We start from the raw sequence: 20,981 nt of genomic DNA, 5'->3' as shown, positions 1-20,981 counted from the left end.
GTATACGCGAGTTAGCAGAGATTTGTACATAGCTGGTGATAAATAAGCTGTTGAACGAGTCACTGAACATAGATCACCTTTTCCAGTGACTGGTCCATCGTTTATGCTTTTAATAAATGAATGAATGAGTATAAATTTCCTACCATAGTCCATGGCCTATAGTCTGCTGTTAAAAATAAAGTTAATTCTTGGGGTGCCTGGGAGGCTCAGTCGGTTAAGCTTCCAACTCTTGGTTTCAGCTCAGGTCATGATCTCAGGTGTCATGGGATCGAGCCCTGCATCGGGCTCCACACTTAGTGGGGAGTCTGAAAAAACTCTCTTTCTACCCCTCTCCCATGTGCAAGCTCTCTCTCTCTCAATAAATAAATTTTTTAAAAATATAAAGTTAGTTCTCTCACCCACCAAGATTTCATCCCTCCCACCTGTTGGCTTTCATGATTCGTACAAGCTGGCCCAGAGAGGTGAAATGATCTTTTTTTTTTTTTTTAAGATTTTATTTATTCATTTGCAAGAGAGACAGAGAGAGAACCAGCAGGGGGAGAGGCAGAGGGAGAGGGAGAAGCAGACTCCTTGCTGAGCAAGGAGCCCAATGCGGGACTCAGTCCCAGGACCCTGGGATCATGACCTGAGCTGAAGGCAGACGCTTAACCATCTGAGCCACCCAGGCACCCGAGAGGTGAAACGATCTTGTCAAAGTTGCAGAGAGACAGTGAGCCAGAATTCCCACCTACTGCCCCCCCATCCCGCTGCCCCATATGACTGCAGCTAGCTCACCCCCACACTGCTTCCAGAGTCATGCACATCAGTTGTCCAGTCTCTCCCACAGAGATCTTCCAAATTCACCAGGGTAACACTGAGCCAGGTCCTCCAACCCTGTGTGTGCTTAGCATTGCTTCCCCTCTTCCCATCAGCAATGGTTAACTTTATGTATCAACTTGGCTAGGCCATGATACCCAAATATTTGGTCAAACAGTAATTTAGATGTTTCTTCAAAGGTAGTTTTAGATGAGATTAAAACTTAAATTAGTACACTTTGAGTAAAGCAGATTATCCTCCACAATGTGGGTGGGTCTTATCTAATCTGTTGAAGGCCTGAATTAAAAAAAAAAAAAATGAATCCCCTCCCCAAGGAGGAAAGAATTCTATCGGCAGATAACCTCAGCCGGGTGATCAAGGTTCAACACCCACAGTCATAAAACGTGTTGATTGTATGTATGTACTCTTGATATATGATGAAAATGGGCTTCTCTCTTCTTCCCAAGAACTCATAACTCCAGTCTAAGCATGAGCAAAACATCAGACAAATTCCAAGAGTGGGGCATCCTGGAAAACATCCCCAAAACCACCCAGGACATGAAAAACAAGTGAAGTGTGAGGAATAGCCGAGAGGAGCATAGGGAGACGCGATGACTGAATATAATGTGGTGTCCTGGAGAGAATCCTGCAATAGAGAAAAGGACATTAGGTCAAACCTAAGAGAATCTGAATAAACTGTGGACTTAGTTGACAATAAAGTAGCGAGATCAATTCAATGATTATAAGCGATGAGCCGCCCTAGTTTGGAGATGTTTGTGCAGCAAGAACATTATTTGACCTTTTGCCTTTAGCCATTTCAGTTAACCGCAGTCAACCCAGGTCTGGAAGCAGATGGTCCTCCTCGTAACCCCTTGTCAGAAGGTCAGCAGTAGCCTCCTGCTATGTCACATGCCTGCGTCATCGCCCTCACTCTGTCTGGTCATGTGGGCCTTTCATTACCTCAAATCGTCCTAAGAAAGGTGAGTATTGTTCAACTGATATTTGGAGAGAGAGCACATTCACGTAACTTGATGATAGCATATTGTTATAATTGTTCTATTTTATTATTAGTTATTGTTAATCACTTCCTGTGCCTAATCTATAAACTTTATCATAGGTGTGTGTGTATATGGACAGGAAAAATCATAGTCTGTGTAGCATTTGGTCTTATCTGAGGTTTTGATACAGGATTTTCTTTTCCTTTGGTGCCCGCGGTTCTTAGTCATGCCACGTTGAAGAACGAAGAGTTAGACCAGATGAAGAGCAGTGGACAGCAAAGCAAAGTTTATTGAGTGATAGTAACGTTTATTGAGCCATAGTACAAAGCTCCCGAAGAGGGTGGGGACCCGAGAGGGTTGTCACCGGAGTTCTACGTCTAGGGGTTTTTATGGGCTTGCTGGCTGGCTGTTTTTATCTGATTAACCCTCCCTGCGCCTGTCCTCCAATCAGGTTTCTCTCACCTATCTATCAGGAGGGAAAGGGTGGAAGGCTCCTTCCAGGGTGATGTAAAATCCTTTTAAGGGTGGTTTTCTCTTAGGGCAGGGGCCCCTTGTCCCTACCTGCCTTTCTTCCAACTCTCCTTCTTCAGTGTAAGCACCCACTTGGGGTCTTGCATTCCACCCGTCGCTGGTAAGGGGGGGACCACGGAGATGGGGCAAGTTAGGTGTGGAGTACATGGGTGCGCTCCATAGTATCTTCTTAATTTTTCTGTAAATCTAAAAGTGTTCTAAAAAATAAAGCCTATTTTTTAAAAATGGGGAGGTTAATAAACATCAATAAATCTCAGTATTTTGACCTTACATGGATCTTGATTCACAAAAAAAGAAAAAGAAAAAAAAGAAAGAAAAGAAAAGAAAACTGAGGCTCAAACCTAGGGCTGAGCCTTTAAGGAAGGTTTTGCGGATTACCTGTGACACTGTGGACAGATTTTTGTTTCTTTTACTGATTTACCCTGTTTTCCACAGAACAACATACCCATAACTTCGTTTAAGTGGGCTATTCCCTCTAGCCTTGATCTTTCGGGACGAGGAGAGTTACTTCTCAGGAACTCATCTCCCTCCATCCCAAGCCCAGATCATAACAGGGATTTGCATTCTAAAGAAGGAAGTCAACTAACGGGATTATTCCTGTGAGGACTGTCAATACCCAGGTACTCTGTTCCTCAGAGCCACCTACTCCTCCCCCGCCACGGGCAGCCCGTGTCTGCTCTCTAGCTCCACCTACTGGACCTTGTCTAAGCCACCTTGATAAATGCACATGCCCTACAAGACCCAACGCGAGACTCTAAGGAGAAAGAATAAGAACCCATTACATCAGAGAATACCGGGATTGCAAAAAACTTCTAAGATGAATCTCTTTTGTTGAAAGGAAAACCAAGTGTTAGATGCATTGGGCATTGCCAGGGTGGAGTCAAATTGACCAGGGTTTGAACCCTGGTCCTGTCACACTTCTTGGTAAGGACGCCCCCGCAAGTCACTGACTCACTTTGGTATTCACTTTCCTCGTGTAGGATGGGGATGATGAAATTATTCTCCATGGCTGTTGTTGGTTTAGTGCTTTTTGCTTTTTAGTTTTAAATTTTGAAGATGAGGGCGCAGAAATTTTGATAGCTATTTCCTGGTTGCTACTTGAAGTTATAACCACGATGTTTAGGTCCTACTACACACACGGGCACACATATGCTTATGTATATACATCTTTCCCTTGAGAGGCTGGGAGAATGAACGGTCAACGGGAAAGAACCAGAACCATTTCAGTCTGAGCCAGGTGAAGAGGCAAAACAAGGGAGGAGAAAAGCAGCTGGAACCAGCAAGGTTAGCAAAACGGGACATCTGCTCCATCCTGTATCATTATTCCATGAAACCCATTCCTCTGCTCATCCACTCATCCATTCGAAAGCTAGTTACTTCATGCCTACTACGTACCAGATGCTGGAGAAGTGGCAGCAATCCCTGCCCTCACTTCTCATCACTGTCAGCTCCTGGCTCTGACCTTGTACTTTCACCGAAAAGAAATTCCCAAAAGAACGCCTTTGGATTCTCCTGTAATATCCAAGGGAGATGGGTACCCAAACCTGCCCACACAAAAATCTGGTCAACCGAGAAAGTCACTATAAATGGCAAAAATGGAGTCGTTTGGTCTACCAGGGTTCCAAGTCCAGAGTTATTAAAATTACCCGACTAACTCCATTACTCTAAATCCATGTTGGCAGCGATATTCAGACTAGTAAAATGGACAGAACTTGGTGTAGTTTTGTTTTGTTTTGTTTTGTTTTTCAGAGAGCGGTTGTGCCCAACGGATGCACACATTCCGGTCTTCCTCGTAGAATCTGGCCACTGTCCTATGATAGGTGGACATTCTGATTTATACATTGTAGAAGCTCAGCCAATATCTGTTGAATAAAAAATGAATGAATAATTACCAGCCTCTAGGGGATTGGTTAAATGTAATTAACAAGAGAAGGTCGTCAACCCATGCACTAGTCAAATGGAGTTTCTGACTTACAGATCGCACCTTGGATTGTGTTAAAATACCAAGACTTCACGCTTCTGTTTGTCAGTGACGCACACAGACAGCCTCATTTTCTTATGCCCTAATACAAGGCACACAATTTATTATACACCTTTTAAAAGTCATACTGTAATTGTTACCTGTACACTTATATTCCTAACTAGATTGTGGACATGTTTTGAGAATAGAAACCTGTGACATTTTCTCAAGGTAAGTCACCAAAGTTCCTGCCCTTCACACTGGCTTTTCCTTCTATTTCCATTTATTCACCACTTACCTACTGAAAGCCTGCTGTGTGCCAGGCCCCGTGCTAGACTGTATGAAATAAAGATCGATGCTGTCCATCTCAACTCTCTCTTCTCAGATTTTCTCTTTAAGTCACTGCAATTAATTTGGTGGCTTTGACTTCCAAGCGTATACATGTATTTTGACGGAGGAAAACATTGGCTTCTTTGTTGCAAACTCTAAAAAATGCATCCCTTTATTATTGTCTTGGACTTCTCTGTTGCATCTGATTCCATTTACCTTCCTTTATTCTAGAAATCCCTCATTTTTTCTCATCCAAGACATGATTATCTTCCAGTCTTCTTCACTTTCTTTACAGAGGTTTAAACCAACATATCCAATTGTATTTCTGTTTGAATAGCCCCCCAAGCATTATAAATTCAATGTGTTCCAAAATATTAGACATGTCATTCGGTTTCATCAAAGAGGAGTACTGAGGATCACAGACGGTTTTCTGAGTTGGGCACTCAGACTGGGGAGAGATGCACATGGCTGTATTCTCCAAAAGGTTTTAAAGGTGAAGGAGGTATCATGACTCCAAAACCAAGTGGCCAATGCAAAGCTCTAGATGTAAAATGGGGCCCCAAGTTGAAGGAGATGGCAACACAAGGGGGAAAGCAGAAGAGGGAGGAGCAGCTGAGATGGTGATGGAAGGCAGTGTGAGAAAAATATGATGTTGACTGATATGCAGCTGCTAATGGAATAATCTTTAAGCTGGTTTGTGTGGATGCATGAAGTTCATCTAAATGAGTAGTCTGGGGCACCTGGGTGGCTCAGTCGGTTGAGTGTCTGACTCTTGGTTTCAGTTCAGGTCATGATCTCAGGGTCGTGAGATCGAGCCCCACATCGGGCTCCGCACTAAGCATGGAATCTGCTTGAGATTCTCTCTCCCTCTCCCTCTGCCTCTCCTTCCCGCCCCCTGCTCGTGCTCTCTCTCTCTAAAATAAAGTTAAAAAAAAAATAAGTGAGTAGTCTGTCTTCAAAGCCCATAACCTTTTAACAGTAAAGATCTCAGAGAGGAGAAGATAATACAGTCGACGGGAATAATATCCATGGGAACGCCAACTGAGTCATCCCTGGAATGGACCGTGCGAACCCTTTGGCAAAAGGAGCTTAGAATTTTCGATGCAGAGAGAAAAGCACATTAGTGACCACATCCATGGTCCTTTCCTCTTCCAAAAAGAGTTTAATTCAAGTACAGAGGTGTGAATAAGCGTATGCTTCAGACCTGCAGGTGGTGGGGTCAGGAAAGAAATTGTGACAAGAACTGTCCTGCATGTCCAGTGCTTTTGGTTTAGGGGAGGGAGGGAGGGAGAGAGAAAGACAGAGAGAGGAAGAGAAAGAGAGGGGGAAAATCATACAACTGTGACCGGTTAATTAGTATTTAAACACACGATTGTGTTTTCTATTTGTTCGGACTGAGAAAATAAATTACGTTTTTCAAGGCACAGGCTTACAGGCTATAACTGAAAGTGGGCATGGGGAGTGCAGCTCGGCCGATGTGGCAGAAAACAAGAGAAATCTAATGGAGGCGAGCAGAGGTGTTCCCTCCCCCTGCCTGGGGCTGAATGAGAAAGAGGGGAGAGGGGAAGGGGCCAGAGGGACAGAGAGGGCTGGCTTCTCACCCTGCCCCGTCCCTGCTCTTTCACCTTGGTCACCTCAGGCAGCTTACTTTGCTTTTCTGAACTCCTGGGTTCTTGTATGTAAAACGAAGCTAAAAACACTTTTTCTCAGTGTGTTTTTAAGGATAATGAGACAACGTTTGGGAGAAGGGCTGGTCTAGTGTCTGGTACAGGACAGGTGTTCAATAAATGCATGTCTTCAGTAAATGCTTATTCGGTCCCCTTTAAGCTCTCTCTTCTCTGAACATCTATAATATTTCTACAAAAGCCAAGAAAACAACCCTTAGTGAGTTGGTGTCTTCCATCGTGTTCTAATTGTATCATGTTTAGATTGTCAATTCAATCCCCTTTCATTTCATTTACTTCAATTAAGGAACATTTGTTAAGAGTGTTCCTAGCGCAATACTAAGGAACACAAAGATAAATAAGATCCAGTGCGCGTACTCCACTAGCTTAAACCACATCGAGGGAAATAAGAAACATAGTTAAGGGGCCCCCGATCAGTATTTGGACACCTATCATTGATTCGCAGAGAGCTCCTACAAGGGGGTGATCATGTCTGTTATCATGTATGGTTTTTCTAGTAACCTCGTGGATTGGTGATTTTTACAGTTGAGCAAGTCGAGGCTCAGAGAAGGTAACTGACTTGTCCAAAGTTGCTCAGCTCAGGCAGACAAGAGGATGGAGCTTGGATCCAAATCGGCTCACACAAGCCAGCTCTGTGCTTTGATATCCCCAGAGCCCCCTGCCCGACATCTGCCTGGCCCTGCCCATGGCTTCCCTTCCAGGGTTCAGGTGCGTCCGTGTGTTAAATCTCAGCTATTTGCCACCCTTCACGTTAAACCCGTATGAAGAAGACTTGTATCATATGTCAGGTTACTTGCTAAGGACTGTGAGTGGAGTCCGATTTCTCATCAAGAAGACTTTCTGGATGACCAGCAAGGCCCTATCTATGGTTTACATGCACCACCTATTCCTGGGAAGGAAATCTGAAGTGGGTCTCAGCATTGGCACAAAAAAACCAAGGTTATTGTGGGAACACATTTCTATTTAAATGAATAAATCCATGTGGAAGGAGAATTTTCTGTCTTACTCTTCTCTGTATCATCAGTGCCTCGAAGAGGCCTTCCCCTCAACCCCCCAGAACAGGTGCACAGTCATGTTATGGATTTACTATGTGATGATGAATATTTCTATTCTTTGTGTTGTTAATCTTTATTTCCAATATTCATGCTCAACTCATCATTTTTCCAAGCTCTAAATATATTCTTTATGTCAACCATTCTCATGAGGCACAAATTATCTCAGACACTTATTACATATCCTTGTGTTTTCCTTCTTATCATTTTCAATACTATCATTTTTAAAACACAAAATAGAAATTATTACTAATTTCTTATAGTTAACTGTTAAATAGGTTTGGTAATCTAGTTTTCTCCATCACTACTCATCCTCATGCAGATTTTGTTTTCCCGTGAGAGCCAATGGTTAATAAATTCTTTGTATGTCTGAAAGTCTTTATTTTACTCTAATGAAACGATTGTTCTGTTGAGTACAGATTTCTGGCTTGCCATATGAAGTGCTCAGAAGTTGATTGCTATTATTTATTATTATTTGTATTAGATTGTCAGTAATTTTTCCCCCTCACCTTCAAGATGACATCCCCTCCTTCCTGGAACCTCTTGTTAGGATGAAAAGTTTGTTGTAAGTCTAATTGCCATTGTTTTGTGGGTAACCTGCCTTTTCTCTGATGACTTTTCATACTACTTAGCTTTAACTTTGATGTTTTGAGGTTATCTCTCTTGGAAGTCTAGGCAGCAGGAGGGTGGGTGGTTGCTTGAATTCACCCTTTCGGGATTTTGTCTGTCCTTTCCATCTGTGGGGTTCATAGGCGCAGGCTCCCAGGACCCCTGTCTGGGGGCTGCAGTCATCGAAGTCTGGTCTCCGCTCCCCAGGTCCCCTGCCTGTCCCCCACACCATGCACCTCTTTCCTCAGCTGCACTGAGGGACCCACTGTCCCCAGCTGTGAGAACTTTACGCCAGTCCTCACCAGGGTCCTGGCTTCAGTGAGGTGAGCGAGGAATCTAGGTGTGCAATTTGAGGAAGCCCTCACCCTTGGCGCCACCCCTGCACTTGGACAACCCTGGGAATGATGTTCATCTCAAGTTGTATACCCTAGGCACCCAGCTTGCCCCCGTCCTTGTCAAGGACCATTCCTCACAGTTTCAGAGTCTGATCCCTAAGATGGGAGGCTTTATTGTATGGTTGGTTTTATGTGTCACCTTGAGGGGCTACAAGGTGCCCAGACATTTGGTCAAACGTTATTCTGGGCGTGTCTGTGAGGGTGTTTGGGGATGGGGATTCACATTTGAATTGGGAGATTGAGTAAACATACTGCACTCCTTGATGTGGGTGGGCCTCGTCCAATCAGTTGAAGACCCGGATAGGGAAAAAAAAGGCTGAGCCTTGAGTAAGAGGGAACTCAGCTTTACTGCATTTTGCTGGGACATGGATCTTTTCCTGCTGTTGGACTTGAATCTGAAACATGGGCTTTTCCTAAGTCTTAAGCCCCTGGCTTTCAGACGAATTTACACCACTGGCTCTCTGGGTTCTTGGGCCTTTGGGCTCAGACTAGAACTTACACCATTGGCTTTTCTAGCTCTTTAGCTTGCCACCTGCAGATCTTGGGACTTATCATCTTCCAAAGTCACATGAGCCAGGTCCTTATACTAAATCTGTATTTCTCTCTCTCTCCCTCCCACCTCTTCTCCATCGTATTGGTCCTGTTTCTATGGAGAATCCTGTAAGGAATACACTTAACCTCTTTTGCCTCTCTGTTGGGAAGACGTGAGGATGGCCCCTTGCCCTTCTCTCCTCGTATTTGTGCCCTTGTGTTGTTCCTTTCCCTTGTGTGTGGGCAGGACTTGTTCTTCTAACTCATAGATATGGCAAAGGCATTGATATGTCATTCCTGTGATAACATTACATTACATAACCATAGAAGCCTCTTTATTTATTCATCCAGAATCTATTATCACAAATGACCTTATGAAAATGACATAGTAACTACTCAATAAAAAGTTATTTTCTGAGAGAATCAACGTATTTCACGTCTCTGTCTTATCCATCTATGATAGCATATTGTTCAATGCATATTCCTCTTTGCATGTGTGCCTGTGTGTGATCAAGGACTATGATCTAGCCCACAGCTCCATCTACACCGCCTTCCTATCAAGATGCAGGTGTCCTTCATGATTCTGGAGGAAATATCAGAAGCTCTGACCTACATAAGGATTACACAGTCTAAGCCTACGGGGCACGGGCCTCTTTCAAGGGCACCACTCCACCCCACCTAGTTGATGGAAAGTCTGCAGCCCCAGCAACTGTCCCACAGGGTCTTGATTTGATGCAGGAATGAAAGTCAAGTTGTAGCTAAACAAAGAGCAGCAGTGTGCAATGCATTCATGCTCGTTAACCCTCTGTATGCGGTAGAAGAGAAGGGGAGACCAGGAACCCTCTTGCCCGGGGCCCGTTCTGCCTGTGTGACGTGTGATCCATCACTGATCGCAGCCACAGCAGCTACGCCAGGCCCTTTGCAGCAAGCAGGAGACGGGTAACCACTTGTGCGCGAGCGTGTGAGAAAGAATAAGGATTCTGGATGCAGATTGATTGGGCTTTAAATCCCAGTTTTGCCTCTGACAAGCTGTGAACTCATGGGCAATGCACTTAATTCCCCTCCGCTTTGGTTTCTTTATCTGTTAACTTGGGATGACAGCAGCTCGCTTCCTGGGATAGTATGAGGATTAGAACACGGCGTCAAGCTCCGTAAAGACTGGTTATTTATCTTATGACCATTGTAAGGCTGCTGCAAGTGTTATTGACTGGTGACCATCTATCTTTGTTGCCCCTCCTTACAGCCTCTCCTCCCTCTTACTTGGTGCTCCTAGATTCATCATCTTTTTCTTTTTCTTTTTTTTAAGATTTATTTATTTATTTTAGAGAGAGAGGTGGGGAGCATGAAGCCCGACATAGGGCTCGATCTCACAACCCTGAGATCCTGACCTGAGCCAAAATCAAGAGTTGGACACTCAACCGTCTGCACCACCCAGGCGCTCCAGATTCATCTTCTTAAGGCTCAATTTTGATAATGCGGTTCCTTGGCTCAAAAATATTCCCTGGGCCCCTATTGCCCAATTGGTCATATTCAGATGCTCTGGAAATAACTCACAAACCCATCTGTCTGGGAGATCTGTCCTTCATGAGGCTTTTCCTAACCCCCCAGCTAAGGAGAAGCTGGGTGGTACTAACTCAGAGGTCAAGAGTGTTGTTGACTGAGTGCCCATATGGGGGAATTTTTCTTTGTTTTGGGAGCAAATACATGCAGTCACTGGTCAAGGTGGGGGAAAACAAAAACCCTGCCTTTTCGCCTAAATATGTGATGTCCTCAGAGGTCCCTCCCAGCTTTAGAGCTGCTTAAGAAACCAGCTGAGAGCTCTGTTTTAACCGTGCTGTGGGCCAACCTCACCTTCTGCCCAGTTCTGTGGACTTAAGGATGCAGAGACAAAGAAGACTACATTTTGCAACAGGAATTATCAAGTAGCCTTGCCTCCTCGTAACCTTCCTGGTCCAAAATTTCCAAAACCTTGTGGAGCGCCTTTAGATGCAGGAGATGAACTATGTCTGGGAGGCTTTGAACCTTGGCATTGGCTAAGGCACTACTGCACCGAGAAGGAGTTAGAGCTGCGTCTCCATGCAGGGCCCCCTGCTTGCCGCGTCGGCACCTCTCCCATTCCCTGGGTGCTCCTCTGACGTCTGTCCATACTTGGCCTTGTCCTACTCACCTGGTGCACTGGGGCTCCTGCCCTGATGACTGTATCCACCTCGTGCCAGCCATGATCCCCATCCTGCAAGACTTCTGGCTTTCTCACCTGACCTCCCGAATAGGCCCTTGCTCTAGACGTTGGCCAGCCTGGCTCCTCTCCGTGTCTGCCTACCAGCCCCAGCACACAGGCTGCGAAGGCCTGGAAGGCTCACTAATCTGCCTTATTTTATGATAAGTTCCCAGTCTGAGTTTCCAACTTCAGACCCAGAAGTCCAGCTGACTACAGGGTATCTCCGCCTGGCCATCCTCCAAGGGCCACCCCCAATTCACTCTGTTCCAGCATTTCATTATCTCCATTCAACCAAACTTTTCCCTTTAACTATGCTTTGCATGTTACTTGGGATGATTTTCTTTTTCGGTAAATTAAATGCCAGAAAGATGTTACAAAAGTTTGTCTTTAGAATTATGCTGCCTAGGGACGCCTGGGTGGCTCAGTCGGTTAAGGGTCTGCCTTCGGCTCAGGTCATGATCCCAGGGTCCTGGGATCGAGTCCCTCAACGGGCTCCCTGCTCAGCGGGGAGCTTGCTTCTCCCTCTGCCTCTGCCTCTCTCTCTGTCTCTCATGAATAAAGAAATAAAATCTTTAAAAAAAAAAAAGAAAAAATATTTATGCTGCCTATTCTTTCACCTACTACATGCCAAGTGTCCACCCCAGGTCAGACTCTGCTGAGGAAAGATGCGGACCTGTCCCTTGGAGAGGTCAGAGTCTGATGAGGGGACCATGTGGTCAGCAGCCCCAAGTGCTCAGCACCTAAGACAAAATCTATGTGTGTTCCTAATTTCCTCTTACTCCTTCTCTGTCCACACACCCACGTGCAACTGTCACGTCCTATAGTGCAGACCACCTTTCAAAGCTCTCATATGCATTCCCTGTCCCCAGACCCTTCTCCACTGCCCTGACAGGATCTCATAAGCATAGGGCAAATTCTAAGCTGTTCAGCCACGCTTGGAAGGTCCTTTCCTCTTTGTCTTCCCTTCCTGCCTCCTTTGCATGTAAAACCCAAGAGTGTGGAACTATTTAGCTTCACAAAACATGCTAGACTCATTTTGTGCCCCTCCTGGAACATCATTCCCTCTGCATGGAATATTCTCCCTGACATGACCACTAGACAAAGTCCTCTCTTTCTCTTAAGCTTGAGGTGAAACATCCTCTCATCTGTGAGGTTTTCTGGAACCTTCTAGGAGTGGTTGCTTTGCTCTTTCATTCTTTGCTTGATCTTGCACATCTCTCTATTGCCCAGGTATTGCCAGACCCTTGTGCATACTTGTGTCTCTAGACAGACCCCCAAGTTCCCTGTGGGGTGGGCATCCTTGGCACCCCACTGAAAGACTGACTATACAAACAAAGATAAAAACATAAAACTCTGATCTAAAACTCACAGCAACACATTACCTACAATAAAGCCCAGGAAGTCAGTCTGCCCTAAGTCAGACTTCTAAGAAGTCAAACCACTATCTTTAGGAATAATTCAGGAAGCTGAACAGTAACCCCTTTAACAATTGGCCTCAAACAACCAGCACTTGATTAGTAACTGCTTCCTTAATTTTTTGTCTTTGATTCCAATTAGAACCAACCAGAGAAAGCCAAATATGTATCCCTAACCCATCACAAAGGACTTCTAGCAGCCCCCTTTTGCTCCCCCATGCCAACAGCCCCTAATCAGGGCTCACCTGAAGCCTCTCTTTCTTTATGCTCCAAAGCTTTCTCGCTTGTCTGCCTGCCTTTGAGTCTCTGCAAAATGCAGCTTTTGCTTGTGCTTACTTATTCCCACACAACACACTGAGGATGCTCAATGGAGTGACCACTGAAATCGTCCCTGTTACATCAGAGAAGTGAGATGGTAGTGAGTGCCTGCCTTTCTGTCTGAGGCAAAAGGTGCATGAAGCCAACACACCAGCTTTGTGCATGTCCTGGGGCACCCGCCGATCTGTCTCACCTGTCTGCAACTCTACCACGGTGTGGTCAGAGCCCCAGCCTCCAACCTGTTGCTTCATTGCTATTGGACCCCGAGAAATTCAGGATCATTTTACATCTCAGTTATTTCTCAGGCTTGAGCCAAAGTCTGCTGTCCACAAGGCAGCTTTTGTTCTTTCAAATAACTTGGGACAAGTTCAGTTTTCACGGTCAAATGAATATGAACCTTTGAAATACATAACATAAATAGGATGAAAATGTAGCCCATCAGATTTGGCAGCTTCACAGAACTGACCTAAACCTTCTCATGACTCTTGGATTCCAGTTTCCAGCTTGAGGCGGGGAATGGGAGACACGCTGATGTATTTAATACACATGAGAACCACTAGAAAGTAGGGGGAAGGCAGCCCAAAGCGAAGGGTTCTGGGAAGAAAGAGGAGGTGAAAAGGGAATTCTTTCTGCCCTCTGGAACTTAACATGCAGAGAGAGACTGAGCTTTAGTTTGGAGCTATTCTGCGTTTCTTCATGGGACAAACTAAAGAAAGAGGTTTTGGTTGCAGGGTTCAGGATTCCCCGGAAGATAAGAGTGAAACACCCTCTCTGATAACATCTTCCTTCCGTCTACACGGCTGCCACCACCTGGGGCGGCTCTCTCTGGATCTCTCTGGGGTCCAGCAGAGCCCCTCAGCTGGCCTGTCTCTCTCGCTCTCCTTGGATCAGGTAAACTCATCTCTTTCTTGCATCTGGGCTGTGGACCCAATAATATGGAGACTTCCTGAGCTGGTACCCAGGCTTCCCAAACTGTAGCCCCCACTTGACAGCCTGTTGGAGCTCCAGCTTCTGCTTGCTGGAAGCCTTCAGCAAGTCAGTGATTCTCTCCGTGTCTGGGTCCCCTTTATAAAATGGAGACATAGGAATGTTTTGAGAATCAAAGGGAATAATGGACATGAACATTTGTAGACTGCCAAATCTTAAAAACATTGCTATGGTTATTATTATTGTTATAAGAACTCAATGATACATGTTAAAATGAGTTTCTTGGTTGGATAGTCAAATATTGTAAAAATTACTTAAGAGACATATAGAGCCTCTTTGAGTGGATCATAAAATCAAACAACTAGAAAGACCTGCCATGGTGATTAAACTCCACCATGAACTGTGGCTTTATGGTGCGTGTCAGCACCTTGGTGTTAAGAACAGTGTCCATTTCAGCTCTATGGATATATGGAGCCTAAAGGAGGTTGAGGGTCCTCCAGTTTGATCCTGGTGATTCAGAGATGGGGAAGTAGAGCCCCCAGGAAGCTGGACGCCGAAGCTAGAGAAAGCCAAAGGGCAACTTGTAATAATAGTACAGAACCACGAAGTTGTACACCTAAAACTAATGCATCATTGTGTGTCAACTGTGCTCGATTTTTTTTTTAAATAAACAATACTCTTAAAAAGCACCCAGATCATAAAAGACAAAGACCGAAAACTGTTAGCGATTGAAAAAGACTAAGGAGACATGACAGCTAAATGCAATGCAGAATTCTGGATTGAATCCTAGAGCAGAACAAAGCACCATCATGGAAACACTGGTGAAATCTGAATCAGGTGTGTCATTTAGTTAACAGAATGTACCCATGTCAATTTCCTACTTTTGTTGATTATACTATGGCTATGTAGGATGTCAACCCTGGGGAAGCTGGGTCAAGGATGCGCAGGGCCTCTGCTTTTTCATGACTTTTCTATAAGTCTAAAACTATTTCAAAATAAAAAAAAAACGTTTTGACCTGTTTTCTTTTGAAATAATAATAGAACAGAGCTGTACAGCTTACAGTGAAGACACAGGTCACACCTGCTCCCACTCAGGCTTCAGCACCACTCAGCGATGGACAGGACCATCTCTCCATCACGTCTCAAGTACTGATATTTCAAACCAGGCTGTAAAAGATAGGTTGCAGAGGTTCTCAAAAACTAAGGAACACAAAGCTATTATAGTTATTGTTCCCCCATCAAACAAGGGTGATTTAAGGCTGTAGGAACCTATTCATTGCTTTTACCTGTTTTATATGTTGGGGTGTTGTTAAAGATTTCCTTTGAAGCCAAAGGTTCAGCTGCTGAACATGCTTGAAGACCATGTGCCTGGAAGAAAAATCACATGCTGAAGGAGCAGGGGCAAAGTTGCCTGCGGGTGGGTTTGCGTGGATGTGTGGAGGCAGGCATGTATTAGGACGAAGGCAGAGGAAAGAAAGATATTTTCCATGCTGTAGCAGGTACATGTGATGCCCATGGGAAGTGGACTCTGATTGTCAGAGTCTGCTGACAAGTCTTTGTCACTCTCTGTTTCTAAAAATCTCTCCAAGGGCAGGGACTCCCGTCCTTGCAGACCTGAATCACCCCCCGCCCCCCGCCCCATGCATGTGGCTCTAGTCTGTGAGGACAGATTGCTTCACCCTCGGGGGGTGGCTGTGAGCACAGGCTGGTCTCCGTGTTGCAACTGAATGTGATGATGCAGCTGAAGTGCTTGTATGAAGAAACACATCAGGGAATATTTTATTTCATTTATGTTACTTTGCTATTTTAAAGGGCTTCATATGTTAGAAGGAGAAAAGAGAGAGTTGTGGATAATTCCAGTCAGTTGGGCTCCAAAATATCTCATATGAGGAGGACTTAAGAAAATGCTTTTTAAACTGCCGCATCCCGTGACCTAGAGTACAAATACATTTGACATCATGCTCCATTGCATGTGCACATACACAAGTGTCAATAAATATACATAAAATTGAACCAAATATTTTACACAATACTTACCCTCATTGCATGCCATCTACTTCTTTTGTGTTCTGTTCTGTTCCATTTTATCCATCCTATACTCTCTTATTTAAAAAAAAAATTGGGAAAGTCGCTATTAACTTGACTTTAACACCCACTAATGTATTTGTAGTTTTAAAATATTGATGTAGGGACAAAAATCAAGCAGGTGGGGGCTGGAGGGCTAACCTTAAAGCTGGCTTTGCATTGAATGTGACAGAGAGTAAATTATGAAAATGTCAACTGACCATACCAATGAAGGGGACAGTTGACAATGATGGTGGAGCTTTTCACCCCTCCCCATACACACATACCAGCTCCAAGTCTCCCCTTGGGATAGCCAGTGATGCTGGTGAAGTTTTAACTCCTACCGATTTGACGAACATCAGCTCCCTGGTGTGTCCCCAGAGCAGTGTGACTAGACAGGACGGGATGTCACATCCTGTCCTAGGCAGAACTGGGCACCGAGGAGAAGAGGTAGTTTGGAGAAGTTGAGCAGGCTTTGCATGTGGGCTTCCGAGAACTGTTCAAGGGCAGAGTGTGGGCACCCAGGGAGACTAACTTGAGGGTGCATGAGGCTGCACAGTCTTGCTGTCCATCACAGCCTTCTGGAGCAGTGTGCCCAGGGAGCAAACCAGCGAGGAGGAGGAGAGCAACAGCCAGGAAGGGGCACTGCTGGGAAAGCTTTGTTGCTTTTAGATGCATATTGCCTGTCTTTATGACAGTTGTCTATCTGTGATTGATAATATCAGCTGAGTGTTTGTAGAAGTCATCAGGCCTAAGTGCTTTACATAGAAGGACCTATTTAATCCCCATAATAACCCTAGGAGGCTCGATTTATTATTACCATCCCCGCTTTGCAACCGAGGAAATCAGGACTGGAGAGATTAAGTGAATTGTTCCAGATCTCAATCCAGATTTGGCCTCATGCATCTGGCTCAAGAGCCTGCCACGAATCTAAGATCTGCAATGCCTCCTGCAGAGCGGCCAGGCTCTCTGCACGCCGCTGGCTGACACGGGTCAGGGACATGACCTGCAGAGAAGAAGATAGACTCAGCATTCCCAGTGATGGTTCTCTCAGAGCATAAAGTGGGAAGCAGGGATTGATAAAGAGCGAGGCTGCAGACATAGATGGCAGGCATTCCCCCAGAAGGCCATCTAAATCCCGCTAGAAACCTTGCCACTGATTCTACAGGTAAGGGGTTTCTAGAACACTGGTTCTGAAGTACAGGACCAAATAAATTTTGGGGAAATTGGAGTTAGAAGAGCCAAACAAGCTCCTCCTCCACGGGATTAGTCACTACTTGGGGAGGAGGAGCAGAGCCTGGAACACCCCCCTATTGTTGTTTGACCGCTGAATGTGTTTTGCCCTGAGCCTCTCCACTAGTTTTGGGCAGTACTTGGTGATGGAAATAGTGCTGTTGTTATGAGGTTTAAGGTGGGGTGGGGACATGGTCAGCATTTTAGAAAGATCGTTCTGGTTTCAGAGTAGAAAGTGGATAGGAGGGAGGAGAGAGGCTGGTGGGAGTATGAGGAAGCCTGGTTAGGGGGCAGAGAGATGAATCAGGGCGCTTGCTGTGGACATCATGAGGTCAGATAAGTGCGAGCAATAGTTAGGGGGCAAGATTGATGGGACTTTCTGACTTCTTGGATGTGGCAGGTGAAGGAGAGGATTGGATACAGGTGACTCCCCGAATTTTTTTCCCCTGGGACAGCCTCAGATGGCTCCTGCCACCTGAGTTAGACAGCGATGGGAGAGGTGTTGGGGGTGAGGAACGAAAAGTCTCAGGGACACATGGAGTGTGAGTTGCTAAGGGAAGACTTAGTCAGAGAAGCCCAGCAGAGAGGTGGATCTATAGGAAGCTGAAGTTAAGGACCAGGGACAGGCAGGAGAATCAGACTTGACCTTGATTGGCATACTAGTGGTAATTAGACTCACAAAACAAGTCTGATCACCTAGAGAGAGGGTATAGGTAACAAGAGGGCTGAGACCAGGATCCTGTGAATCGCCAACCTTCAATGGATGACCAGAGAAACATGAGTCCAGGGGCAAGGAGGAAAAAGAATGCTCAGAGATGCAGCTCCAGCTAGGAGAGGAGCAGGGATTCAAATATATGAGCTGGGAAACCATGGGTTCCTTAGGGTTCAATCCATTGTCCACACCCTAATAGATTGGGCTCCTGATAATCTCAAAGTAGGAGAATTTGTGGTTAAGAAAACATGTAAAATTGAGCTAGAGAGGCAAGGTCATGGGTGATATTCTGACATCACCAGAGATCCTTTTTTAGCATTTACCAACGAAACAGCACATTATGTCAAATAACTTGCATCTTGTATTAGTAACAATACAGTTAACGTGTCAACTGCATTCTTGTGTTCCATGAACAATACCCGGTACTTTCAAATATTCAATGAAATCAGTGATATCATTCAATACTTTAAAATGACCTTATGGGGAAAATACTCTTCTATGTCCATTTTCCAAATGAAACACACACACACCCCACAGGCTTCTCATAGTTCAGTGCCACTCTAGTAGTAAGTAGCAGAGCCAGAATTCTCACATGGGTTTGTCTACACCCAGAAGCTGGGCTGCCGGCCACCGCACTGTGCAATATCGAATACAGTGGATTGTAAATATCTAGTGAGAAATTCCTCTATCACTAGAAACTCTTCAGGATATCTCTCTGAGTCTTATAGCAAGATGCTTATGCATTCTGCTTACTCAGAACACACACACACTGAGAACGAAGCTTTAGCTTCTAACTAACTGTTTAACACATTTTGAGCTTCACCACTTAGGATTCTCTGTCTTTCCTCCGAAGATACCTTGAGGAATGCCTTGACATTTGCATAAACTCAGTCAGAAATGCTTAGGTAAATAGAAGGCAATCTGTATACCCTACAATTAGGTAGCGGTATTTGAGGATGGGGAGGGACTGCAATATACTCTAATTTTCTCAATGTAATCACTTGTATGTGTTGGGAGAAGGAAACAGATCAAGTTGTAGCATCCTAAGGTGAGGGTAATCATATTTTGCAGCCAACATTTTCCTAGAAACAGAGCACATGGATGATGGCCTTTCCCCCTCTGTGAACGTTGTCAGAAAGCAGAGAAGGCAAACCTCTTCCTTCTGCTTGCCTTCCAGGCATCCTCTCTGATCCCTGTTCAGGTGGACGAGAAACTAAGGAGCAGGCCCCTTGACTTCATTCTTCTAGAGAGAGAGAGAGAGAGAAGACTGTATCTCCTTACGACGTCTGTCAGCTTGAAAGAGCGATGAATCACAGCAAAATGGCATTTTATATTTAGTAATTCATTTCCCGTTCAGATCAAGGTGACAAAGCATATGAAAATAGCTCCTTGTGACTCACATCAGCTTTTTAAGATTTTGGTAACAAAGTTTGACGACTTATTGTCAATCTGGCACTGAGAGTGTATACAATTTGTCTTGGCTATTAATAAGATATGCAGTCTTCATCTGGTCCAGAATATGATTGTAATTTCTCTCTCTCAGCAGACCACTCACAAAAACAGACAAGCCATGTTCCAGACTTGACAGAGCACCCAGGAGCCACACTGAAAGCTAGCTTCTTAATTTTGCCACACCTTGAAAACTTAGGATGTATTCGAGGTGTGAGACAAAGGCGCAATGCGCATGAAGAATTTATTAATACCAAAATTTGTAAAATGAAAGGTGTGAAAGGCTGAAAAGCTAATCATTTAGAAGGTTCAGAATTTAGAAGGTTCAGAATGACTTCATTCTTCTTTCCTGTGACTAGAACGTGGAATTTATCTGTTACCGTCCTGCTCAGAAACAGCACCTTCTGGTTGGTTGTGCCAAAACTAATCTCTGTTTAATTAGTTAGCTCATTATTTTTTTTCAACCAGAATCCATTCAGACAGCATCCTAGGCACTGGGGTATGAGACTGGATAGTCTGGTCCCTGGCTCAGAAAGTACCTACGACCCTGGAGAAATCTGTGATGTAACCATTATATTTTGATTCCCTGTATATAGAGGTAGGCATGTAGGACCACAAAAAGAGCCTGAACGGTTTTGTGTGTCGGTGGATCCAATCTGATTTCAGAGAGGGGCAAACACTTGATTTGGGGCATGGAACAGGAGTTAAAGCTCACCGGGAGTCAGTAAGACCTGGGCTTGCATCTTAGGTCAGCCATTTTGGACATGGTATGTACCTTTTTGTGCCTTGGTTTTGTCATCTGTAAATGGGGACAGGATGGCCCAGCACTCATCCGTCAGCAGTATTGGGGTGATCAAACGAGGCCACGCATGGGGAGGGAGCACTTAGCAGCATGTTTGGAAGACAGTCATGCTTGACACTGTCTTCTAAAGGAGTGAATGAGTGCCCACTCTGGGCCAGGCACCATCTTTGGAATCCCTTGCTAGTAACCAGGGGCACTAGGAACAGATGGAGTGGAACAGAGCATGGGACCCCATCCTGGCTGAGCAACGCCCCCTTTCTCTGGCGCCCACTCATTCATGTATCCTCACTCAACAAGAGATGGCGTCCTTAGCTCCTCCCTCCCCTGCATCCCTGTCCCCTCCTCCGTCATTTGTTCTAGCACCTGTGTGATTCTCACCTGTGTCAGGAATGCTTTTGGTGGCAAATAAAGACAATTGAGGTAACAAGAATTTAACCACCTAAGATTTCTTTGCCTTACATGAAACTGTTGTGGTGGCAGCATTAAGAATGAGCCCCTACCAGATCCCTGTTTATATCCTCACGGTCACATGAAGGCTGCTGCATCTCTAGGCCTGGTGTTTACATCTCAGGCAGAAAGAAGAAGTAAAGGTATAGGAGCAGACGCTGGTGAGTCTCTTTTATCGGGACTTCTTCTTACATCCCATTGAGCAGAGAGGGCCATGTGGCCACTGCCATCTACAAGGGAGTCTGGAAAGAAAGGCCAAAGGGAAGGAGTTGGGGGTGACCTTTGCCCTAACATGGTGTGTGCAGCACTGGCCATCCTTCACTCCCTAACATAACTACCACTGGTCCCATGAAAACTGTCTTGACAACTGCCAGGTTCACTGCCACCCCTGTCCATGAAAGGCCACTGCATGCTGTTCCTCACTGGTAAGCCTTTGACACGAGCACTGAGGACATTACTCCCGAGCACATCACTTCACAGGTTACAATGTACTTTCTACCGTGACCTCCT

The 20,981-nt window shown here is 45.0% G+C and overlaps 1 long non-coding RNA gene across 1 annotated transcript; it reads right to left on the bottom strand.

The window, feature by feature from the left end:
* Window positions 1–760: 760 nt before the first annotated feature.
* On the bottom strand, window positions 761–16,245 carry LOC114211095 (uncharacterized). The gene is made up of 5 exons (XR_003609658.2): window positions 16,173–16,245; window positions 15,802–15,866; window positions 15,051–15,132; window positions 14,826–14,931; window positions 761–4,186 (listed from the first exon to the last, which is right to left on the bottom strand). It is a non-coding gene; the product is annotated as an uncharacterized LOC114211095 (long non-coding RNA).
* Between the last annotated feature and the right edge of the window lie 4,736 nt (window positions 16,246–20,981).

The sequence above is a fragment of the Eumetopias jubatus genome, unplaced genomic scaffold, assembly GCF_037043125.1.
Source record: "Eumetopias jubatus isolate StellerSeaLion01/CBP00866 unplaced genomic scaffold, mEumJub1_p1.0 scaffold_4, whole genome shotgun sequence".
NCBI lineage: Eukaryota > Metazoa > Chordata > Mammalia > Carnivora > Otariidae > Eumetopias > Eumetopias jubatus.
This window is presented reverse-complemented; position numbering and strand designations above follow the sequence as displayed.